Here is a 24384-nt window from a genome sequence, read left to right as displayed (position 1 = left end):
CTGTCTTCGCTCTTTCTTGAACAGACTGCTTAATGATTTTGGAGCTAATATCTCCATGATCTTCTCTAATTGATTTCTTCTTCTGTTTCCCCTCGAGTCAAAACATAAAAAAGAATTTAGTGACTCATCAGTTCATGTTGAAGTTTTTGGATACCCTACAAAGATTTGCAGTGGAATGCTTTCTCTCATCCAAATGCTATCTTCATGAGAACTAACTTTATCTCCAGATGAGTGGATGTCCAAATCATCTAGGGATGTCAGAGATCTTCTCACACATTTAGCCTGACCAAAAGTGGAGAAGCATCTTTGGCCTGGTAATTGTCTCCAAGGCCATAGTGGCACTGCAGTGTGCCTCAGCACACAGGTTGAAAACTGCTGCTTCTAGGGGCACAGAAAGAAGCTCAGAACTCAGGCAGGTGGTCCTGATGGACAGGCCAAATGGGATAGAGCAGCAAGCATAAGGTGAAGAGGGGATTCAGAATCAGCCAAGTCTGGAGATTTATAGATTGAGCAATGAATGGAGAATGACATGAGGTCTCTGGGGAGACAGAAGGCTTGAATTGAGTGTCAGAGCCAATCCCCCCCCCCAAAAAAAAAAAGTGAGTTGCCTTAGCCACATGGATTAGTTGGTAGGAACTTTGTCCTCATAATGAAAAGTTGTTGGCTGGATATCCTGTTCTTGTGCTTGTGATTCTTGGTCCAGGTGCATATGGAAGGCAGCCCATCAATATTGCTCTCTCACATCAATGTTTCCTTCTTTTCTTTTCTTTTTCCCCTCCTCTCTAAAATGCACGGACAAAATGTCTTCAGGGAAGTTAAAAAATAACAAAAACAGAAGCAAACTTAAAAGCAGGATGTGAGTGAAGTGTTATATTTTGGTGCTGAAGAGGTTTCCTGAACTGCCTTGGGGGAGGAAATGGCTGATGACAAGCTGGTGGAGGTGATAGAAAGATGCAGCAAACACAGTTTTTGGAGCTGGGGCAGACTTCTCAGTTTCAGTTCTTCACCGGCCAAGACGGCACAGTTGCTGGAAGTTTGGTCTGGGTCTGGTGATTGCATTACTTCTCTTTCTGGGTCAGAAAGGCAATGTTGACCTACAAGATTCAAGCCATGATGCAGCTAATTTTTCATGTAAGCAGATGTTGACATCTCTAAGGAAACCTTATGGAGATGCTGTAGGAAAGCTGAAAAACATGCTTGTGAAAGGTGAGGGGTCGGGGCAGGGATGGAGGGTGAAAAGACCTTAGAGTGTTCAGAACCAAGATTAACCTAAAAATGGGAAGAGGGTTGGCAACAGTGGGTCAAAATCTAGGAAAAGTGTAGAGTGTAACGTGCAGAGCTCCAAAGTAAACTTTGGGGCTTGTGGTCACAGGTAGGGTGTCGAAGTCTAAAAGTCCTGGGCTTAAGCTAGAAGATGCAGAGAGTGAAGATATGGGTGTTGAGGGACAAAAAAAGAGTTTGGAGTGTGTGTATCCCAGAACAATCCAGACATATCAGGTTGATGTGAGATCAAGTGGTAAAAGGTTCTTGACTTGGGGACCCCAGAAGAACCTGAAAAGAACAAGTGGGGATGTAGGAATAAAGTAAGGGGGAAAGATGAAGAGAGCACAAGTGCTATAGAATATCAGAGGGGAAAATCCCAAGGATAGCAATAACCACAGGGGTTGACACTGTTGACCACACTCTTCTTTCCTTGTGCAAAAAGTGGCCTCAGTAGAATCCCACAGTGTTGAAGACATGGGTCTGAAAGATCCCTTTAGGAGGGCAGAGGGGCTTGTCAAGTCCACACCATTGCATGGCCAAGGTCTTTCCTTACACGTCTGGGGGGGGCGCAGTTCCTAAATGCAGAGCTTTATATTCCCCCTTTCCTGACCTTAGCTGGTTGCTTGAAGTCTTCTGGCCCCAAGAACCTACTCAGGGCCCTCTTTATTGCGCGGACTTCCCTGTGGCATCCACTTCCTGTCAGCTCCTCCGTCTTGTTGTTGTCTTTCTGCAAGTGTGAAAATCCCCTTTACCAGTGCTGAGATCTGTACTCACAGCCAACGCCCTTTGCTCTCCATTTTGAAGCAGGAGGTTTTTAAAGTCTTCTAGGACTTGACTGCATAGTTTTGCCATTGAAACTTCTTCCTCTGGTAAATCCCCTGAGGGTTCACAGTGCAGACACCTCCTGCCCCACAGTGGTGCCGTCCCAGCTCCTGGTGGTGGGTTCCCTGGGTTTCGGGACCGTCCCTTGCTCAGAGCCCAGGCCAGAGACTCAGATCCCAAATGGGAAGGAAGTCACCACAGGAACAGTAACCACACCACATTCTTGTAGGACAGTGTTTCATTTTTTTGGTTTCAAGCTTGTCTTTCTTGTCAGGGAGGTGGTGGCGGCGTGGCGATGGAAGCTAAGTTGAGAAGCAAAATGCCAAGGTCCCTGGTAGTTAAAAGTTCAGTGCAGGAATAAATCGGGGAAGCCAATACAGCAGACTGTGTGTCCTCCTGAAGTTCATTATTTTAACATACCAAATTCATGTGTAGTGATGAAGCCACAGTTTTCTTCTTTGAATTCCTCACGGGGTGTCATCTTATAAAAATAATATGTCAGGTTGTCTTCTAAGCATTCACAAAGGTCATCTAAACAGGAACTGGCTTCTTTAGCAGAGATTAAACCACAAACACCTGTGCTGGATGGTGACGACCCATTATCCTTTTAAAATAATGGGTGATGTTCCTTTGTAAAACGGTCCCATTCACCTGGTTGTACGCAGCTGAAGTTATCTTGCGAAGTAGAAAAATCAACATCTCATTGATTAGAGAGGTACACAGTGGGTCCAAGACAATCAGGGCTTGCTCCATTCCATATGCCTCTAATTTACGTCTTCCAATATCCCAGATCTTATCTGTGAAAAATGTAGCCAAAATATACACTGCGTTCTCCATGCCTGGGTCCTTTCCAAATGAAGTTCACAGCTCCAGACGAAGAATGTCACCCTTCCTTCCACAGGTTTCGTTGCAAGGAATGACATCACTGTGGTGAGTCAGCCTTCTTTATAGAGGAATGAGGACAAGCTCCTCCTTCTGAAGAAGTCTTGGCCAATGGGTGTGTGCCACATAACCAATAACCACTTGTTGCCTTGAGCTAGTTTCTGCTGACACAGAACTATTTTAACAAACTAGGGCCTTTGCATTCTAAGCCGATATATGAAAAACATTCTCCCTTTAGTGGAAGGAAGAAGAACCAAACTCAAATTTTTATAAGATTATTTTTGTTATTTAAACTAATTTACAGAGTCAAATTTATTATTCAGCCTAACCATACATAACATTTTGTTCCTTGAAATTTCTCATCACCAATGGTTTACAGTTTTTCTCATCTTGCTCAGTTTGTCTCTTCTTAAGTCACTTAGAAATAAGCAAATTTAGAACAGTCCATTTTCTCTTCAGTTTTCTTTAAAAAATATATTTCCTTACATTATACCTTCTATTACTAAACTTACACAGTTTATTTCTAACTTAATTCAAATACTTTGCTCTTAGGTGCGTTAATCTCTAGGGATTCCTAACAATTAAGCAATTCAGATCCTTAGTTTAGTAAATGTATGATTATCATAACTCTTAAAAACAGCTTCTTTCATTGGCAAATATATGTATAATTTAAAAAAAATAAAAAACATTTTTTACTGATGTACTTATTAATGTCTTTGAATGGAATAAAAGAGGTGATGTTGGTCAATAAAATAATACAGCTGTCAGTAGACCACTCTACAATGTGTCATGTGTCCACCATCCCAAACAGAGTCTCCTCTCACCACCATTCATTTCCTCTCTGTCCTTTTTCTACCTCCCCAACTGCCATTCTGTTATCTTTATGTTATTCTTCAAGCATCATTACACTCTCTCAAGTGTTATTGTTTGGAGCTAAAGAGGTTTCTTGAACTGCCATGGTGGGGGAAGGGTAGGGGAATTGGCCAATGACCAGCTGTGGGAGGTGGAAGAAATACACATCAAACACAGTTTTTGGAGCTGGGGCAGAGATCACAGTTTCACTTCTTCACTGGCCCAGACGGCACAGTTGCTCAAAGCTAGGTCTGGGTCTGGTGTTTGCCCTACTTCTCTTGCCTCAGAAAGGCCCTGTTGACCTCCGAGCTTCAGGACAAACATGGAGACACGGTGACCCGTGCAATAATATATTTAAAACAATGTCACCATTTTCTACTACTAAATACATATGGATTGTTTTTTAACTCAAGTATAATTCTTTCCTCTTTAGAAAAGTCCAATTCCTCTTCAACTTTGAACACAAAGTTAACTGTCTGTGTCTCCTTCCATTGGAAAAAAAAAACTATTAAACATTTGTATTACTAAAATCATACTGTGTGTGTTTCACTTATTTGAAATTCAGGACTCTTTACGACAAACAGTCCACTTTTTCCTTAGTTTTTCAAAGACGGTTACCTGTCCATTTTCCACTCATGGAAAAAGAAATGTTCAAAGGGACATTGTTCAAAACACACCACATATGGTGCCTTTTTACGTTCAAGAACATTTTTTTGTTCTTTAGAACCGTCCAATCTGTCTTCAACCATTGAAACAATGTTGACGGTTCATTTTCAGTTCCGGTAGTCAAAATAAGTGGAACCGAGTCAAGAGAAGCAGGAAGCGAAAGTATGAGCAGAGACACTGAATGTAAGAATGCACTGAGAGTAGGCAGAGGGGAGGTGGGAGGGGATGAAGGGTGGGGAGGCAGGAGGGTGTTTGAGGAACAGGTTTGAGGGACACCAGGGCCAAACCAAAGGAAGGTAGGTGAATGCTGGGAAGCTGGCTTGACGGGCTGGGGTGGGGTGGATGTGGTGGGAGTGGTTGTCGGGGGGGGGAGGGGGCGGAATGGAGACATGTGTACTTCAACAACAATAAACAATTTGAAGACAATGTTTGAAAATTGTATGCTAAACATATATGGTTTATTGTTCAGTGAATGAAGATGTTTTGTTGTTCAGAAGAGTCCATTTTCCCTTCAAGTTTTAGAATCATGTTAGAAACCTCCATTACTCAAAATGTATAGTTTCTTTTGGAAGTCATTGAAATTCTTTGCTCTTAGGCCCTTTAGTATCTGGGGTCGCCTAACAAGGACACAATGAAGATTTTCTTAGGTTAGCAAAAGCAGGAATGAACATCATTACTCTTCAAAACAGAATCTGCCATTGGCCAAGACACGCACAAGGTTTAAAGACACACAGTTTTTGTGCTTAGAACTCTAGTTCCCGAGAAGGTTGTTCAATTGCCCTGAATGGGATGAAGCGGGGTGACAGGGGCCAAAACAACAGCACATCTGTCAGGGTGACCAGTTCCCAGAGTGTCCCCTGTGGGCTGTGTTGTGTGTGCGCCATCCCGAGCAGAGTCTCCTCCCACCACCACCCTGTGCGCTCTACCCTTGCCTGCCTCGCCCACCCGCCTGTCCTTCCACAGTCAGCACACTGCTGTCTTGAGTCCCAGCTTCTCTCTCTAAGTCCCTCCGTTATCACTAGAATCCTCCAGCCCATCAAGGAAAGACCTCAGCTCCTCCTTCCCTTTGTCAGTTTATTCCCTTGAAGAACTTGAGGGAAGTGCTCGAGCTCTGCCATCCCCAACACAGAACCCAAGCTCAAGTAGCAAGCAGGGTGTGAGTAAAGTGTAACTCCTGGGAGCCAAAGAGGCCTCCTGAAAAGCCACGTGGAAACGATGGCCAATGAGAAGCAGGAGGAGGGGGTGGCAAGGCTTCTGTGAGGAAGTTTTTGGAGCTGGGTCCGCCTTCTCAGTTTCTGTCCTTCAGTGGGCCACACTGCACAGTTGCTCCAAGCTGGGTCTGGGTCTGGTGGCTGCCGCACTTCTCTTGCCTGAGAAAGGCCCTGTTGACCTCCGAGCTTCAGGCAGCACTGCAGCCAATTTTTCATGGAAGCAGAGGTTGGCTGTGGGAGGAAACCTTCCGGGACCCTGAAGGAAGGCTGAGGAAAACGCCCGTGCCAGGTGAGGGGCTCGGGGCAGGGGTAGAGGTGCAAATGGCATTAGTGTGTTCAGTGCCAGGAGAAAGCCCCAAATGGAGAGAGAGGAAGGCGCCTTGGGGAAAGAACAAGGAAGAGTGCGGAGCGCAGTGTGAAGAGCCCAGACCTAGGTAGAAGTTTTTAGGGCAGGGTGCCCAAGCCTACAAGTCCTGGCGGGGAGGAACCTCATCCATCTGGAAGAGGCAGAGAGTAAGGCTGTGTGTTTTGAGGGACAGAACAGAGTTTGGGCAGTGTGCAGCCCAGGAGAATCTAGACAGATGAGGAGAGTGTGAGAGGAGGGGCAGAGGGTCCTTGGCTGTGGCGGAGCCAGGGGAACCTGAAAAGGACGGGAGGGGAAGGCTGTCTGAAGTGAGGGGCAAAGAGACGAGGAAGAGAGGGGCCAGCGGCGCAGAAGAATCCCGCGGAGGTGAATCTGAAGGGTAGGAACAAGGAGCGTTGCGGGGGTTGACACTGCTTGTCCACACGTTACTTCCCTCCCGCACCGAGCGGCCTCAGCGGAGTCCCCCTCTGTGGAAACGGTAGGTCTGAAAGGTCCATTGAGGAGGGCAGAAGGGCTCGTCAAGTGCACAAGTTGCCCTGCCAAGGGCTGTCCTAAGAGTCGTGGGGGAGGGGGCGGCGGAGAAACTCAGAGCCTCATGCTCCCCCTTTCCTGATCCTACCTTGTTTCTTGAGTCTTTCTGCCCCCAAGAGCCTGCTCGTGGCCCCGTGGGTGTCTCCTGCTTCCCCGTGGGGGCCATTTAGGGCCGGCCCCTCCATCTCGTGGTCCCGGTCCTGTCAGTGTGGAAAGCCCCCTCACAGGCACCAGGGTGCGCACTCCTGGCCACACCCTCTGCTCTCCACACCCAAGCTTGAGGCTTCTCAAGTGTCCCGAGGACTGGACTCTAGAGCTTAACCTTGGAAACTTGTCTAATCTACAAATCTCCAGCAGTGTGTCAGCACAGAAACCTCCTGCCTCACAGAGAGGCCCTCCGGGCACCCGGGCCCATCCCCTGCTCAGAAGGCAGGCCAGGGTCTCACACCCCCGCCCCCAAATGGGAAGGAGGTCACCAAAGGACAGCGAGGACACCGCTGGGTTTTTGCGCCATTCTTTTATTTCCTTGCCTTCAAGGTGCGTCTCATGCCAGGGAGGTGGAGGTGGTGTGGTCAAGGAAGCTAAGTGCAGAATCCAAATTCCGTGCTTCCTGGCAACTGAAGGTGCGGGGCAGGAATAAGTTGGGGCAGCCAATTCGAAGGAGACTCTGAACCCCCACCCCCCCCACCCCCCCGAAGACCATTATTGTAACATAGGGAATTTATGTGTGACGAGGAAGCCACGGTCTGCCGTTTGAACTCCTCACGGGTAGACATTGCAGAAAAATATTATGTGGGCTTGTCTTGTAAGCAGTCCCGAGATCGTGTAAACACAGAGGCAGGGATTAAAGCACCAAAACGGGTGCCGGGTGGCACCGCCGAATCCATCTTCTAAAATAATACTTGATGTTCCTTTTTAAAGCCTTCACAGCCACCTGCTTGTACACAGCTGCAGCTATCTTGTCAAGGACCAAAACCAGCATCTCACTGATTACCAAAGGACCCAGTGGGTCCAAGACCCAAAGGGCTGGGTGCGTTCCATACGCCTGTAATTTACGTTTTGCGAGAGCCCAGATCTTCTCCGCATAAAGCTGAGTGAAGGCCCGCACTCTGTTCTTCATGCCCGGGTCCGGTTTTAACTAGCTCAGCAGATCCCAATCAATAATGTAACACTTGCTCCCTCTGCTCTTGGTGGAAGCAATGACAGCCTTCTAGCAGAGTGGGCCTTTTAATAGAGGGGTCCTGGACAAGCTCCTCCTTCACTAGAAGTCTTGACCAATGGATGTGTGTGCCAAGTCAGCAAGGAACAGTTGTTGTCTTGAGTTTGTTTCATCTGATCAATGTCTTCCAAGGACCCAGAATCCTTATTTTCTAAGGTAGCACTCCACAAACGTGCTCCTTTTAATGGCAGCAGGGGGAGCCCTGTCAAATTTCTATCCGTGCACTCTTGACATTTGCACAAAATATTTCATAGGGTTAGTACACAGCTCAAGCACAGGGAAAACCCCGTTTCTTGAAATAAACAAACTTAGGACAGCCCACTCTGTCTTGAATTGTCAGAGAGCTTAACAGTCAATTTTGTCTTCTGTGTTTAAGAAATGTCCATCAATGCTATTACTAAATACATTGTGCGGGGTTTTGTTCCTCTTTCTATTTTTACTTAATTGAATGTTTGAGCTGCATAGAGCAGTCAATCAAGTGATCTTGAAATAGAAACCTTACAGTTGCTTGCCCCTTCCATTTTTCTCAAAATGTTAAAAATGACTATTAGTAAAGATACATGGTGTGCTTTTAACAAACTGAAAGCTTTTGCTCTACAGAAAAGTCTCTTTTCTTTGAACGTTTAAGACAGTGTTAACAATCCATTTTTTCTCCCACTGTTCCAAATTAGTAGAACCTGATCCTGAAGACAAACCAGCGAGTAAAACACAAGCAGAGACACTGAGATGAGAAGGAAGCCAAAGAAACTGGAGGGGAGATGGGAGGGCATTCCTCAGGTGGCTATGGGGAAGGGTTTTGAGGAACATCTATCCAGGACACATGGAGAAAACAGAGGGAGGGAAGTTGAGAATTGGAGATGATGAGGGTGGGGGTGAGTGGTGGGACGAACATGGAGACCCGTTGACCCGTGCAATAAGATATTTAAAACAATGTCACCATTTTCTACTACTAAATGCATATGGATTGTTTTTTCACTGAAGTATAATACTTTCCTCTTTAGAAAAGTCCATTTCCTCTTCAACTTTGAACACAAAGTTAACTGTCTGTGTGTCCTTCGATTGGAAAAAAAACCCATTAAACATTTGTATTACTAAAATCATACTGTGTGTGTCACTTATTTGAAATTCAGGGCTCTTTACAACAAACAGTCCACATTTTTCTTAGTTTTTCAAAGACTGTTACCTGTCCATTTTCCCCTCAATGGAAAAAGAAATGTTCAAAGGAACATTGTTCAAAAGACACCACATATGGTGTCTTTTTACCTTCATGAACATTTTTTTGTTCTTTGGAACCGTCCATCCTGTCTTGAACCATTGAAACAATGTTGACGGTTCATTTTCAGTTCAAGTAGTCAAAATAAGTGGAACCGAGTCAAGAGAAGCAGGAAGCGAAAGTATGAGCAGAGACACTGAATGTAAGAACCCACTGAGAGTAGGCGGAGGGGAGGTGGGAGGGGATGAAGGGTGGGGAGGCAGGAGGGTGTTTGAGGAACAGGTTTGAGGGACACAGGGCCAAACCAAAGGAAGGTAGGTGAATGCTGGGAAGCTGGCTCGACGGGGGGTGGGGGGGGGGGGTGGGGGGGTGGGGGGGGAGGTAGTGGGAGTGGTCGTCGGTGGGGAGGAGTGGAGACATGTGTACATGAACAACAATAAAAATTTGAAGACAATGTTTGAAAATTGTATGCTAAGCACATGTGGTTTATTGTTCAGTTAATGGAGATGTTTAGTTGTTCAGAAGAGTCCATTTTCCCCTCAAGTTTTAGAATCATGTTAGAAAGCTCCATTACTCAAAATGTATAGTTTCTTTTGGAAGTCATTGAAATTCTTTGCTCTTAGGCCCTTTAGTCTCTGGGGTCGCCTAACAAGGAAGCAATGAAGATTTTCTTAGGTTAGCAAAAGCAGGAATGAACATCATTACTCTTCAAAACAGAATCTGCCATTGGCCAAGACACGCACAAGGTTTAAAGACACACAATTTTTGTGCTTAAAACTCTAGTTCCCGAGAAGGTTGTCCAATTGCCCTGAATGGGATGAAGCGGGGTGACAGGGGCCAAAACAACAGCACATCTGTCAGGGTGACCAGTTCCCAGAGTGTCCCCTGTGGGCTGTGTTGTGTGTGCGCCATCCTTAGCAGAGTCTCCTCCCACCACCACCCTGTGCGCTCTACCCTTGCCTGCCTCGCCCACCCGCCTGTCCTTCCACAGTCAGCACACTGCTGTCTTGAGTCCCAGCTTCTCTCTCTAAGTCCTTCCGTTATCACTATAATCCTCCAGCCCATCAAGGAAAGACCTCAGCTCCTCCTTCCCTTTGTCATTTTATTCTCTTGAAGAACTTGAGGGAAGTGCTCAAGCTCTGCCATCCCCCAAAACAGAACCCAAGCTCAAGTAGCAAGCAGGGTGTGAGTAAAGTGTAACTCTTGGGAGCCCAAGAGGCCTCCTGAAAAGTCACGTGGAAACGATGGCCAATGAGAAGCAGGAGGAGGTGGTGGTGGCGAGGATTGTGTAACAGAGTCTCTGGAGCTGGGGTCGGGTTCTCAGTTTCAGTTCTTCAGTTGCTGAGACTTCACAGTTGCTCAAAGCTGTTTCTGGGTGTGGTGATTGCAGTGCTTCTCTTGCCTCAGAAAGGCCATTAAACCTCAGAGCTTCAAACCTCATTGCAGCCAATTTTCATGGAAGCAGATATTGACAGCTGGGAGGAATCCTTCCGGCACCCTGAAGGAAGGCTGAGGAAAACACCCTTGCAAGGTGAGGGGACTCGGGGTAAGGGTGGGGGTGGAAATGGCCTTAGTGTGTTCAGTGCCAGGAGTAACCCCCAAATGGAGAGAGAGGAAGGCGCCCGCGGGAGGGGAAAGGAAGAAGAGTGCAGAGTGCTGTGTGAAGAGCCTAGACCTAGGTAGAAATATTTAGAGCAGGGTGCCCAAGCCTACAAGGCCTGGAGGGGAGGAACCTCATTCATCTGGAAGAGGCAGAGAGTAAGGCTGTGTGTTTTGAGGGACAGAAAAGAGTTTGGGCAGTGTGCAGCCCAGGAAAATCTAGACAGATGAGGAGAGTGTGAGAGGAGGGGCAGAGGGTCCTTGACTGTGGCAGAGCCAGGGGAACCTGAAAAGGACGGGAGGGGAAGGCTGTCTGAAGTGAGGGGCAAAGAGACGAGGAAGAGAGGGGCCAGCGGCGCAGAAGAATCCCGCGGAGGTGAATCTGAAGGGTAGGAATAAGGAACGTTGTGGGGGTTGACACGGCTTGTCCACACGTTTCTTTCCTCCTGCTCGAAGGGGCCTCAGCGGAGTCCCCCTCTGTGGAAACGGTAGGTCTGAAAGGTCCATTGAGGAGGGCAGAAGGGTTTGTCAAGTCCACAAGTTCCCCTGCCAAGGGCTGTCCTAAGAGTTGTAGGGGAAGGGGTGGCGGAGAAACTCAGAGCCTCATGCTCCCCCTTTCCTGATCCTACCTTGTTCCTTGAGTCTTTCTGCCCCAAGAGCCTGCTCGTGGCCCCGTGGGGGCCATTTAGGGCCGGCCCCTCCATCTCGTGGTCCTGGTCCTGTCAGTGTGGAAAGCCCCTTCACAGGCACCAGGGTGCGCACTCCTGGCCACACCCTCTGCTCTCCACACCCAAGCTTGAGGCTTCTCAAGTGTCCTGAGGACTGGACTCTAGAGCTTAACCTTGGAAACTTGTCTAATCTACAAATCTCCAGCAGTGTGTCAGCGCAGAAACCTCCTGCCCCACAGAGAGGCCCTCCGGGCACCCGGGCCCATCCCCTGCTCAGAAGGCAGGCCAGGGTCTCACATTCCCGCCCCCAAATGGGAAGGAGGTCACCAAAGAACAGCAAGGACACCACTGGGTTTTTGCACCAGTCTTTTATTTCCTTGGCTTCAAGGTGCCTCTCATGCCAGTGAGGTGGAGGTGGTGTGGTCAAGGAAGCTAAGTACAGAATCCAAATTCTGTGCCTCCTGGCAGCTGAAGGTGCGGAGCAGGAATAAGTTGGGGAAGCCAATTTGAAGGAGACTCTGAGCCCCCCTGAAGACCATTATTGTAACATAGGGAATTTGTATGTTATGAGGAAGCCACAGTCTCCAGTCTAACTCCTCATGGGGAGTCATTGAATAAAAATGTTATGTGAGCTTGTCTTGTAAGCAGTACCAAGATTGTGTAAACACAGAGGCATGGATTAAACCAGAAAAACTTGTGTCGGGTGGGACTGCGGAATCCATTTTCTGAAATAATTCTTCATGTTCCTTTTTAAAGCTTTCACATCGACCAGCTTGGACACAGCTTCAGCTATCTTGTCGAGGACAAAAACCATCATCTTAGTGATTAGATGTGGACCCAGTGGGCCCAAAACACGAAGGGCTCGGTGCATTCCATAGTCTTGTAATTTATGTCTTACAATACCCCAGATCTTCTCTGCATAAGGTTGAATGAAGTCACCCACTTGGTTCTTCATTCCCGGGTCCATTTTAACTGACTCAGCAGATTCCAATAAACAATGTAACACTTGCTTCCTCTGCTCTTGGTGGAAGCAATGCCCTCCCTGTAGGAGGAAGTCAGCCTTTAATAGTGGAGAGAGGAGCAGTGGATGCTCTTATTCATCACCAGATGTGTTGAACAGAGCAATGTGTGTGGTTTAAGTGACACAGGAAGTGAGGTTTTAGAAACTTGGATCTCAAAAGTTTCAAGAAACTCTCCAGGGACTCTGAAGTTCCCTAAAGTCTTCAGAGACTCTAAAAGCTTCATAGTCCCTTTAAAATGACACAGAGGCTTTTCAGGTCCACACTGTTCCCTAGCCCAGGACTGTGCTTACATTTCTGCTGGTAGTTTCTGAACATAGTGTTTCATGTTACCCCCTTGTTGATGCTACCCTGTTCCTTGAGACTTACTGTCCCAAGAAGCTTCTCAGGTCCCTTGGTGGATTTGACTCCCAGAGGCAGCCATTGCTTGTTGTTTTATGCAAGAGTGGAAATTCCCTTCCCCAGCATAAGGAACTGTACTCTTGGCCAGCTTCTCTGCTCTCCATACAGAAGCTGGCGTTTTTTTAAAAAATAATTTCTCACATTTTTTCATTGTATTTCAAGTACATTTGTTTCCATTTACCCCCCAACCTCTCCTGTCCTTCCCATTGCACCCATCTTCAGTTTCCCAACTTGACTCTCCCCCCTTTGTTTTATTGCATGTGAACCTTATACATGTTGCAAAAAACCTTTTTACCTTTCTCCTCATTATCCTCTCCCACCTCTTATGTGGATTCTCTCAGTCCGTTTTCAAAGTCAATTCCTGTGTTTCTGTTTGACAGAGGAGGTCTTTGTAGCCTCCTGAGAACTGGAGTTTAGAATTTGAATTTGACACTTCTCTTTCTGCTAAATCCCCAGAAGGCTCATCATTCAGAGAACTCCTGCCCCATGGAAATGTCCTCCCCACCCCTGGGTCGTTCCCTCCTAATAAGGTCGCCACCCCTGTTAAGAATCTAAGCCAGGGACTTGTCCCCAATTGGGAAAGAAGTCACCACTGAACCACAAGGACACCCCATTTCTTTTTCCTCAATATTTTATTTAGTCCGGTTCAAGGTGGCTTTCTTGTAGAGAGGTGAAGTTGGTATGGCAATAAAATCGAAGTTCAGCATCAAAATTCCATGGTCCCTGGTAGTTGAAGGTGTATTGAGGGAGTGAGTTGAGGAAGAGAATAAAGAGGAGATGGTGTGCTTTCCTTAAAACCAGGACTTTAACATCTTCTATTTCTTGGGAGTGAGGGAGCCACACTGTCCTTTTTGAATTCTTCAGGGAGTATGACCTCATAAAAACAGTATGTCGGGCTGTATTGTAAGCATTCTCAAGATTGTGTAAAGACAAGCTGGTTTTATAGGCAGAGATTAAACTGGAAGCTGTTGGTCCAAGTCACGATGACCCATCATTTTTCTGGAAAAATTCATGATGCTCCTTTTTAAATCAGGCACATTTACATGGTTGTAGGCAGCTGACAGTATCTTGCAAGCTACCAAGGCCAGCATCTCACTGAATAGATACGGACACACTGGATCCAAGTAATCAAGGGCTTGCCCCATTCCATATGCCTGTAATTGAAGTTTTACTGCATCCCACAGGTCAGTAGAGTAATAATGAGTCAGGATACGCACTGTGTGCTCCATGCCCAGGTCTATTGTGAATGAAGTAAGCAGATGCAGAGCGGTGATGTAATACTTTCTTCCTGTGCTCTTGGTGGAAGCAATGCCCTCCCTGTAGGAGGAAGTCAGCCTTTAATAGTGGAGAGAGGAGCAGTGGATGCTCTTATTCATCACCAGATGTGTTGAACAGAGCAATGTGTGTGGTTTAAGTGACACAGGAAGTGAGGTTTTAGTACTTGGGTCTGAAAAGTTACAAGGGACTCTCCAGTGACTATGAAGGTCCCAAATGTCTTCAGGTACTCTAAAAGTTTCATAGTCTTGTTAAAATGATACAGGGGCTAGTCAGGTCTACACTGTTCCCCAGCCCAGGTCTCCGCTTAAACTTCTGCTACAGTACAACATAGTGTTTCATGTTCCCCCCTTCTTGATGGTACGCTGTGTTTTGAGACCTACTGTCGTGAGAAGCTGCTCAGGGCCCTTGGTGCATCTGAATCCCCGAGGCAGCCATTGCTTGTTGTCTTATGCAAGAGTGGAAATTCCCTTACCCAGCACAGGGAACTGAAGTCATGGCCAGCTCCTCTGCTCTCCATACAGAAGGTGGCGGGTTTTTAAAAAATCTTTTCTCACATTTTTTTCATTGTATGGCAAGCACATTTGTTTCCATTGACCCCCAACCTCTCCTGTCCTTCCCATTGCACCCATCTTCAGTTTCCCAACTTGACCCTCCCCCCCTTTGTTTTAGTGCATGTGAACCTTATTCATGTTCCTAAAAACCTTTTAACCTTTCTCCTCATTACCCCCTCCCACCTCCCATCTGGATTCTCTCAGTCCGTTTTCAAAGTCAATTCCTGTGTTTCTGTTTGACGGTGGAGATCTTTGTAGCCTGGAACTGGAGTGTAGAAGTTGACTTTGACACCTCTCTTTCTGCTAAATCTCCAGAAGGCTCACCATCCAGACAACTCCTGCCCCATGGAAATGTCCTCTGGATCCCTGGGGCGTTCCCTCCTGATACAGATGCCACCCTTGTTCAGAATATAAGCCAGGGACTCATGCCCCAAATGGGAAAGAAGTCACCAGTGAACCACAAGGACACCCCATTTCTTTTTCCTCAATCTTTTATTTAGTCCATTTCAAGGCGGCTTTCTTGTCAGGGAGGTGGAGTTGGTATGGCAATGAAAACTAAGTTCAGCATCAAAATTCCATGGTCCCTGGTAGTTGAAGGTGTAGTGAAGGAGTGAGTTGGGGAAGAGAATAAAGAGGAGATTGTGTCCTTCCTTAAGACCAGGACTTTAACATCTTCTATTTCTTGGGAGTGAGGGAGCCACACTCTTCTCTTTGAATTGTTCAGGGGGTATGACCTCATAAAAACAGTATGTCGGGCTGTATTGTAAGCATTCTCAAGATTGTGTAAAGACAAGCTGGTTTCATAGGCAGAGATTAAACTGGAGGCTCTTGTGCCGGGTTGCAACGACCCATCAATTTTCTGGAATAGTTCAGGATGCTCCTTTTTAAATCAGGCACATTTACGTGGTTGTAGGCAGCTGACAGTATCTTGCAAGCTACCAAGGCCAGCATCTCACTGAGTAGATATGGACACACTGGATCCAAGTAATCAAGGGCTTGCCCCATTCCATATGCCTGTAATTGTAGTTTTACTGCATCCCACAAGTCAGTTGAGTAATAATGAGTCAGGATACGCACTGTGTGCTCCATGCCTGGGTCTATTGTGAATGAAGTAAGCAGATGCACAGCGGTGATGAAATACTTTCTTCCTGTGCTCTTGGTGGAAGCAATGCCCTCCCTGTAGGAGGAAGTCAGCCTTTAATAGTGGAGAGAGGAGCAGTAGATGCACTTATGCTTCACCAGAAGTGTTGAGGAAGTGTGTGTGCCACGTCCCACAGAAAGGGAGGTTTTCTAAACCTAGTTGCACTGGCACATGGTTCTTTTCACAAAACATAGGATTCCTTTCACAAAACATAGAATTTGAGCAATGTGTGTGTTCCACGTCACCCCGGGAGAGCTGTTTTCTAAAACTCCTTCAGGAACAGAGGTTTCTAAACATTGTTTATTTGTTTTCTTTGCAGAGGTCATAGGATTTGGCTTCTAAGCTTGTACGTACATCGAAACTTCCTCACTTCAATGAAAAAAAAAGAAAAATGCAATCGTCAGTCTTTTCAGTTCTTTTTTGATATTTGAGTATTTGATATTTGTATTCTATCATCATATGCATTATCCAACTTAACCATATGTAAATTTTTGTTTCTTACTATTCCTCACCACCAAACATTGACACATTTTCTCATCTTTGTCAGTTTCTCTCCACTTAACTCTTTCAGAACTTGCCACATTGGGAGCTATGCAATTCATCTGCAGTTTTCTTAATGCACATGGGCTTCCTTCCCATAGACCTTTAATTACTGAAAACATACAGTGTCTTTTCGACTGTATTTAAATTCTTTCCTCCGAGGTGCTTTCATCTCTTGGGACATGTATCTGACAAGGAAGCCCTTAAGCTTCCTTAGGTCAGCAAATACATGAATCAACATGATAACTGTTAGAAACAGAACATTTCATGGGCACGTATTTGTGCCGTGTTTAGAAAAATAGAATTCTCACTCCAGAAACGTTGTTTATTGAGGTACTCATGTCATGTCTCTAAATGGGATGAACTGAGGTGACTTTGGTAAGTAAAGTAGCACGGCTGTCAGGTCTACCAACCCACAGTGTGTCCTCTGTGTGTTGTGTTGTGTGTCTGCCATCCCAAGCAGAGTCTCCTCCCACCACCATTCGTGTCCTCTCCACCTATTTTATGTCTCCCCTACGTGCCTACCCCTCAAAAGCACACTGTTTTCCATGTCCATATTTCTGTCTCTAATTCCTCATGTGGCCATTAAATTTCTTCAATGTGTGAAAACACGCCAAAAACCAAAGACCTCAACTTCTTGCTCTCTTGGCTTTTGGGTTCTCTTTTAGAAGTTCAGGGGAATTGTTCAAGTCCTGCATCAGCTGGATTGAAGGAAACGAAATCCTCTGTTTCACATGAAATCTTGTCAGAGTCTCTTCTTTGACACCTTGTATTGTTTTCAAGACACTTTCATTCTTGAACAGCAGTACCTATTCTCTGATGAAATAATCTTCTCGGCAAATCCTTTTGTGATGCCTCACTCAGTACATCTTTGTTTAATCTCATGTGGAAGTACACTGCTTGGTTCCTGCTGTAGGTATTAGATTGCTGAAGTGTTTTCAAGGCATGTCACTTGTCTCACTGAAAACAACACTGTTTCTAATTCATAGAATTTGAGGTGAAGGTTGTTGGTGGGCCATATATTTGTCCCCTTTCTTGAACCGAATGATTCATGGTTTTGGAGGTACTAACTCCATGGTCTACCTTCACTGATGCCTTCTTCTGTTTGCCATTGCTCCCAAACATGAAAAAGAATTCAGTGACTCATCAGTTCATGCTGAAGTGTTTGGATACACTAGCAAGAGGTGGAGTGCAATGGTTTTTCTCATCCAAGTGCTATGTTTATGAGAAAGGAGCTGTGTCCAGATGAACAGGTGTCAGCATCATGTGAGGATGTTAGAGATCTTGTCTCACATTTAGCCTGACCAGAAGTGGAAAAGCACCTTTGGCTGGGTAGGAGCTCCCAAGGCCATATCGGCACTGTAGTGTGCCTTGGCACACACGTCAAAAAATTGCTGTTTCTAGGGGCACAGGGAGAAGCTCAGGACTCAGGCAGGTGGTCCTGATGGACAGGCTAAATGAGGCAGATCAGCAAGCATAGGTGAAAAGGGGAGTGTGATTCAGCCAAGGCTGGAGATTTATAGATTGAGCAAAGTCTGAAAAATGACATGAGGTCTCGGGGAGACAAACAGCTTGAGCTGAGTGAGTGATCCAGTTCTGAAAAGGAAGTGAGTCACCCTGGCCACTGTGGACTAGTTGGTAGAAGCATTGTCCCAATTCTAAAAGTTTGTTGGTTGCACAGGTGGTTTGTGTGGTTATGATTCTTGGTCAGGCAACCCATCAGTGATTTTCTCTGACATTGATGTTGCCTTCTCTTCTTCCCCTGTCTGTGTCAAAAATGCACGGACCAAATGACCTCGGGAGGTCTAATTGTTCATAGTACTACAGTTTACAATAATCAAGTGTTGGAAGAAACCTAAGTGCCCATGAGTGAATGAATGAATCAAAACACTGGGGTCCATTTACTCCAAGGAATACTCCACAACAGAAAGAAAGAAAGAAAGAAAGAAAGAAAGAAAGAAAGAAAGAAAGAAAGAAGGCACTCCTATGTTTTGTGAAAGCACAGGTGTGTCTGGAGAGGATTGTGTTAAGTGAAATATGCGAGGCCAGGAAAGACAAATGACACATGATCACAACTATAGGTGGAACCTAATCAACAAGCAAACACGCAAGCAAAATACAATCCCAGACAGTGAAATGAAGAAGAAACTGACAGTAACAAGAGTGGAGGTGGGCGTGGATATTGGGGAAAAAGAGAGAGGGTTTTTCAGGAATATGGAAAAGGTACCAGGGACAATACCAGTGGGTGGGAAGTTAGGATGACTGTTGTGTGGGGAGTGGCGGAAGGAAATTGGAACAACTGTTCTTGAACAACAATGACAAATGTAAAAACTAAAAGGCAGTTGAACTGCTTTTCTTTAAAAAGAACTACAAAAGCAAAAGCAAACTTTAAAAGCAGACTGTGAGTCATGTGTTATTGTTTGGAGCTGAAGTGGTTTCCTGAACTGCCACGGGAGGAGAATGGCCAATGACCAGCTGTGGGAGGTGGCAGAAAGGAGCCTCAAACACAGTTCTTTCAGGAGGCTGGGCAGGCGTCCCAGTTTCAGTGTTTCACTGGCTGAGACTGCACAACAGCTAGGAGCTGCGTCTGGGTCTGGTGATTGCAATGCTTCTCTTTGTGGGTCAAAAAGGCAATGTCAAACCCCGATTTCCTAGTAGCAGTGCAGCCAATTTCATGTAAGCAGATGTTGACCTCTGGAAGGAAACCTTTCGGAGACCCTGTTGGAAGGCTGAAGAAAAGGCCTGTGAAAGGTGAGGTGTAAGGGCAGGTGTGCTGGGGGAAAGGCTTTGGAGTGTTCAGCGCTTAGGTGAACTTAAAAATGGTTGCAGGGGCAGGCTCAGTGGACCCAAACCAAGGATGAGTGTAGAGTGTAGTGTGCATTGCCTCCAAGCTTGTAGAACATTTGTGGTTTGGGGCAGGGTGCTGAAGCCTAAAAATCTTGGGCTGTGAGAAACCAGATCACTGTGCAAAAGGCAGAGAGTGAAGAGGTGGGTGTTGAGGGTGAAAGAAGAGTTTGGGATGTGCACTGCCCAGGAGAATATAGGCAGATAAGGTGGGTGTGAGAGAAACGGCAAAGTGTTCTTGACTGTGAGGTGACGCAGACATGGACCCCCAGTGCCTGTGGCATCATTGATGAGCCACGAGGTAAATTCACACAGACTACTGAGTCCTGTGGAGGAAGAGGAATGGCATGGCTAGTCCCTTGGGTGGGGAGAGCCTTGGAGCGGCCTGGCAGGCTTAGCTCTTTCCAGGGAGATAAGCTTTGTTCTTATAGTGGCTTATGGTCTTAAGGGAACTCACTGAGTCATAGCCATGGGAGGTTACAGCTGCTGAAATCAGGCAGGGTGGTTCCCAAAAGTGGAGAGCCCAGAGGAACCTGGGAAGGGTGGGTGGGTAAGTACTGGTTAAATAAGGGGGGAAAGATGAAGAGAGGGCAAGTCACGCAGGTGAATTTCAGTGTTAGGAGTCACTTTTCAGGGGTTGACATTGCTTGTGCACACTTTTCTTTGCTCAGACCAGAAGTGGGGTTAGTGGAGTCTTACCCTGTTAGACATGAAGGTCTGAAAGGTCCCTTTGGGATGGTAGTGGGGCTTGTGAGCTCCACAGTGTTCCCCAGCCAAGGTCTGTGCTTACACGTCTGCTGGTAGTTTCTCGAACATAGTGCTTCATGTTCCCCCCTTCTTGATGCTCACCTGTTCCTTGAGACTTACTTTCCCAAGAAGCTGCTCAGGGCCCTGGGTGTATCTGCCTTCCCGGAGGCAGCCCTTTCATGTCCACTTGTCCATCTTGCTCTTGTCTTTCTGCAAGTCTGGAAATCCCCTTTGCCAGGCCAGGGATCTTGACTCATGGCCACCTGCTTTTCTCTGCATTCTGGAGCTTTTGGATTTTTTATTTTTACATTTTTTTCTATTTTTGAAAAGTATAGTTGTGTTCATTTCCTCTCCAACATCCTCTCCCCCTTCTCATTCCACCCATCTCGAGCCCCCTCCCCTTGATCCTACCCACCTTTGGCTTCATTCACGTGTACCTTACACATTTCCTAAAAACAATTTAACCTTTTCCTCTTATTATCCATTCCCACCTTCCTACTAAATACTGTCAGTCTCTCTTAAATTTAATGTTTCTGGACCTCTTATGATGCAGGAGGATTTTATTGCCTCCTGAGGACTGTATTCTGGAAGCTGACTTTGAAAATTCTCTTTCTCCTATATCCTCTGAAGACTCACAATTCAGACCACTCCTGTCTAATGGAGGTGTGCTTCCCAACCCTGGGAGATAACTCAAGATCAGGAACCCTTCCCTTCTCAGATCACAGGATGGGATTCACCCCAAATAGAAAGAACGTTACAAAAGAGCAGCCAGGACATCACATTCTTTTAGCACCATTTTTTTTTTTTATGGGCTTCAAGGTGCCTTTCATGCCAAGGAGGTGGAGGTGGTATAAATGTGGAAGGTAGGTTGAACTGTAAATTCCATGGTCCGTGGTAGATGAAGGGGGAGTGCAGGAATAAGTCAGTGAAGCTGATAAAAAGGGGACTGTGAGCCCTCCAAAAGACCATTATTGTCACATAGCAAATCTATATGTGATGAGGAAGCCACACTCTCCTATTTGAACTCCCCACAGGGAGATGTCACATAAAAATACTATGTGGGTTTGTCTTGTAAGCAATCACAAGATTGTGTAAACAAAAGCTGGCTTCATAGGCAGAGAATAAACCACACACACTCGTGCCAGGTGGGACCGCAGATTCCGTTTTCTAAGGTAATAGTTGATGTTCCTTTTTAAAGCCTTCACATCGACCTGCTTGTACACAGCTGCAGCTGTCTTGTCAAGGACAAAACCCAGCATCTCACTGATTACAAATTTACACAGTAGCTCCAAGACAAAAGGTGCTCAGTGCATTTCATACGCCTGTAATTTATGTCTTCTGATATCCCAGAATTTCTCCGCATAAAGTTGAGTGAAGGCCTGCACTTTGTTCTCCATGCCCGGGTCCGTTTTAAACTAACTCAGCAGATCCCAAAAACTAATGTAACACTTGCTTCCTCTGCTCTTGGTGGAAGCAATGACTGTTCTAGGAGAGTTGGCCATTTTATAGGGGAATCCTGGGCAAGCTCCTCCTTGGCTAGAAGTCTTGACCAATGAATGTGTGTGCCAGGTCAGCAAGGAACAGTTGTTGTCTTGAGTCTGTTTCCTCTGACAAAAACTCTGAAGAACCTGTAATCTCTGTTTTCTAAGCTGGTACTCGAAGAACATGCTACTTTTAATGGAAGCAAGGGGGAGCCTTGTCGAATTCTTCTCAGTGGACTCTTGATATTTGCACAAAATTATGTTATCAAAGTTAGTATTCAGCTTGAGTACAGGGAAAACTGTCTTTCTTGAAATTTCTCGCCAGCAACCCTGCACCCCCTTTCACTGCTTTTCTCATCTTCCTCAGTGTGTCTCTTCATCAATCTCTTAGAAATAACCAAATGTAGAACATTCTCTAAACTTCTCCTCAATTTTTAGAAAGGTTAACAGTCCATTTTCTTCTGCGGTGTTTAAAAAAATGTTCAATAACGCTATTACCTAATACATTCTGTGTTTTTTTTTTTTTTTTTACTTTTTGTTAATTGAAGGTTTGGGCTGTATAGAGCAGTCAGTCAAGTACCTCTTGGAATCAAAATCTGAAAGTCATGGGAGAAATAGACAAAACTGTACTTGAAAAATAACTAAATAAAATTAATTAAAAAACAAACAAACAAAAAAACCCTGAAAGTCCGTTACCCCTTCTTTTTCTCAAAATGTTAAAAAACAGTAATCGTAAAAAGTATATGGTGTATTTTTTTTTATCATAATTGAAACTTTTTGCTCTTCAGAAGAGTGTCTTTTCTTCTTTTTTTTTGTAATGGCAGAATAATACTTTGAATACAAGTATAAAATGTATAACAAGGTAAGTAGAAATCCAGGGTAAGAAGATGATATTAAGAATTTAAACAATTTTCAAAGTCATATTTTTGCTTCTTGAAATTAACTTGTACTTGTATACCTGATTTTTGTTAATGAAATTTTCAGTGCAGTTAAGTCCTCAGTAATTTTTGCTGTACCCCTAGCAACACTCTTAAAGCCTATCCTGTTAGATTTTAAAGCTTCCTAGTTACTCGAATGGCTTTGCTTAATCATTCTTTGATTAGGTGTGGTTATTTTCAATAAGATATGTATGAATATTATATGCGTGTGTTCTGAGCTTACATAAACTCATGCTAACTTTTTATAATTACAGCTGAGAAACAAGCACTTTCACTGCACTATAATATTCCCTTCAGAAAATCTAGCACAATCGTTTCATGCAAGAAGTATGACATCCTCTTATTTACTTATAATGGAAGTTTCCTTCTGTTCTTTTATATATTTCTGAGAAAAATGTGATGTTCTTCAAAAGGAGGGTTAGATACTAAATACTTTTCTTTGTTCCATAGTACTAAAATTTGATTGAATGGACCAACTTGCAAGAGCTGCTGATTTTGAAAATGAGATTGAGACTTCACTGGATAAAGTCAACCATTGTTAAGACAAGTAGAACATTGTACAACACAATAAACTTCACATTAGGAATTTCTTCAAAGATACACCCATATTCAAGTCAAGTCTTAACTATAGTTTAGATATATGAAATTTAGCACTGAGTAGTGAAGAAACAGGTAGTGACCAAAAAGAGGAAATATGTAAAATAGAAAGATAGCCTCTTTTTAAATAATAAGTGAGAAAATTGTTTTTAGCACGATAAATATTTGAACTTGGAGAGAAACAGAAAGAAATATTGGCAAAATAAAATAAAAATGAAACAAATCAAAACGATACCACAGTGCTATTACTACCACCAACAATAACAGAAAAGAAAAGTCTCTTATCTTTCAAGTTTTAAGACAGTGTTAATAATCCATTTTCCCTTCCATTATTCAAAACTACTAGAACCTGATCCTGAAGACCAAGAAGGAAGCAAAACACAAGCAGAGACATTGAGATTAAGAAAAAAGCAAAAGAACCTGGAGGAGAGATGGGAGAAGATTCCTCAGATAGGTTATGGGGAAGGGTTTTGAGGACCATCTATCTAGGACACATGGAGAAAATAGAGGGAGGGGAAGTTAAGAAGTGGAGATGATGGGGGTGGGGGTGCGTGGTGGGATGAACATGGAGACCCGTTGACCTGTGCAATAAGATATTTAGAACAACATCACCAATTTCTATCACTAAATACATACGCATTGTTTTTTTAAGTAAAGTGAAATTCATTCCTCTTTAGAAAAGTCCATTTTCTTTTCAAGTTTTAAAACAAAGTTAACTGTCTGTGTGTTTTTCAATTAAAAAAAAACTATTAAACATTTGTATTACTAAAATTATGCTGGGTGTATTTAACTTATTTGAAATTCAGGACTCTTTATAACAAACAGTCCACTTTTTCCTTAGTTTTTCAAAGACTGTTATCTGTCCATTTTCCCCTCAATGGAAAAAGAAATGTTCAAAGGGATATTGTTCAAAAGACACCACATATGGTGTCTTATTACCTTCACGAATATTTTTTTCTTTAGAACTGTCCATTCTGTCTTCAACCCTAAAACAATGTTAACAGTTCATTTTCAGTTCCAGTAGTCAAAATAAGTGGAACGGAGTCAAGAGAAGCAGGAAGCAAAAGTATGAGCAGAGACACTGAATGTAAGAACCCACTGAGAGTAGGCAGAGGGGAGGTGGGAGGAGATGAAGGGTGGGGAGGAAGAAGGGTGTTTGAGGAACAGGTTTGAAGGACAGGAGGGCCAAACTAAAGAAAGGTAGGTTAATGCTGGGAAGTGGGCTTCATGGGGGTGGTGGGAGTAGTTGTGGGGGGGGAGTGGAGACAGGTGTACTTGAACAACAATAAACAATTTGAAGACAATGTTTGAAAATTCTATGCTAAACACATGTGGTTTATTGTTCAGTTAATGGAGATGTTTTGTTGTTCAGAAGAGTCCATTTTCCCTTCAAGTTTTAGAATCGTGTTAGAAAGCTCCATTACTCAAAATGTATAGTTTCTTTTGGAAGTCATTGAAATTCTTTGCTCTTAGGCCCTTTAGTCTCTGAGGTCACCTAACAAGTAAGCAATGAAAATTTTTTAGGTTAGTAAAAGAAGGACTGAACATCATTACTC

General features: G+C 44.6%; 2 long non-coding RNA genes across 2 annotated transcripts; one reads left to right on the top strand and one right to left on the bottom strand.

Annotated features, from left to right (window-relative positions):
• Positions 1–5541: 5541 nt before the first annotated feature.
• LOC128625911 (uncharacterized) lies at positions 5542–9360 on the bottom strand. Its single transcript, XR_008389808.1, has 2 exons — positions 6680–9360; positions 5542–5963 (listed from the first exon to the last, which is right to left on the bottom strand). It is a non-coding gene; the product is annotated as an uncharacterized LOC128625911 (long non-coding RNA).
• Positions 9361–10370: 1010 nt separating this feature from the next.
• On the top strand, positions 10371–23227 carry LOC128625912 (uncharacterized). Its single transcript, XR_008389809.1, has 2 exons — positions 10371–10554; positions 22682–23227. It is a non-coding gene; the product is annotated as an uncharacterized LOC128625912 (long non-coding RNA).
• The last annotated feature ends 1157 nt before the right edge of the window (positions 23228–24384 follow it).

This window comes from Artibeus jamaicensis, unplaced genomic scaffold (genome assembly GCF_021234435.1).
Source record: "Artibeus jamaicensis isolate MK-2021 breed Jamaican fruit bat unplaced genomic scaffold, CSHL_Jam_final scaffold_11, whole genome shotgun sequence".
Taxonomy (NCBI): Eukaryota; Metazoa; Chordata; class Mammalia; order Chiroptera; family Phyllostomidae; genus Artibeus; species Artibeus jamaicensis.
The sequence above is the reverse complement of the archived record's forward strand: the minus strand, read 5'-3'. Positions and strand labels throughout refer to the sequence as shown.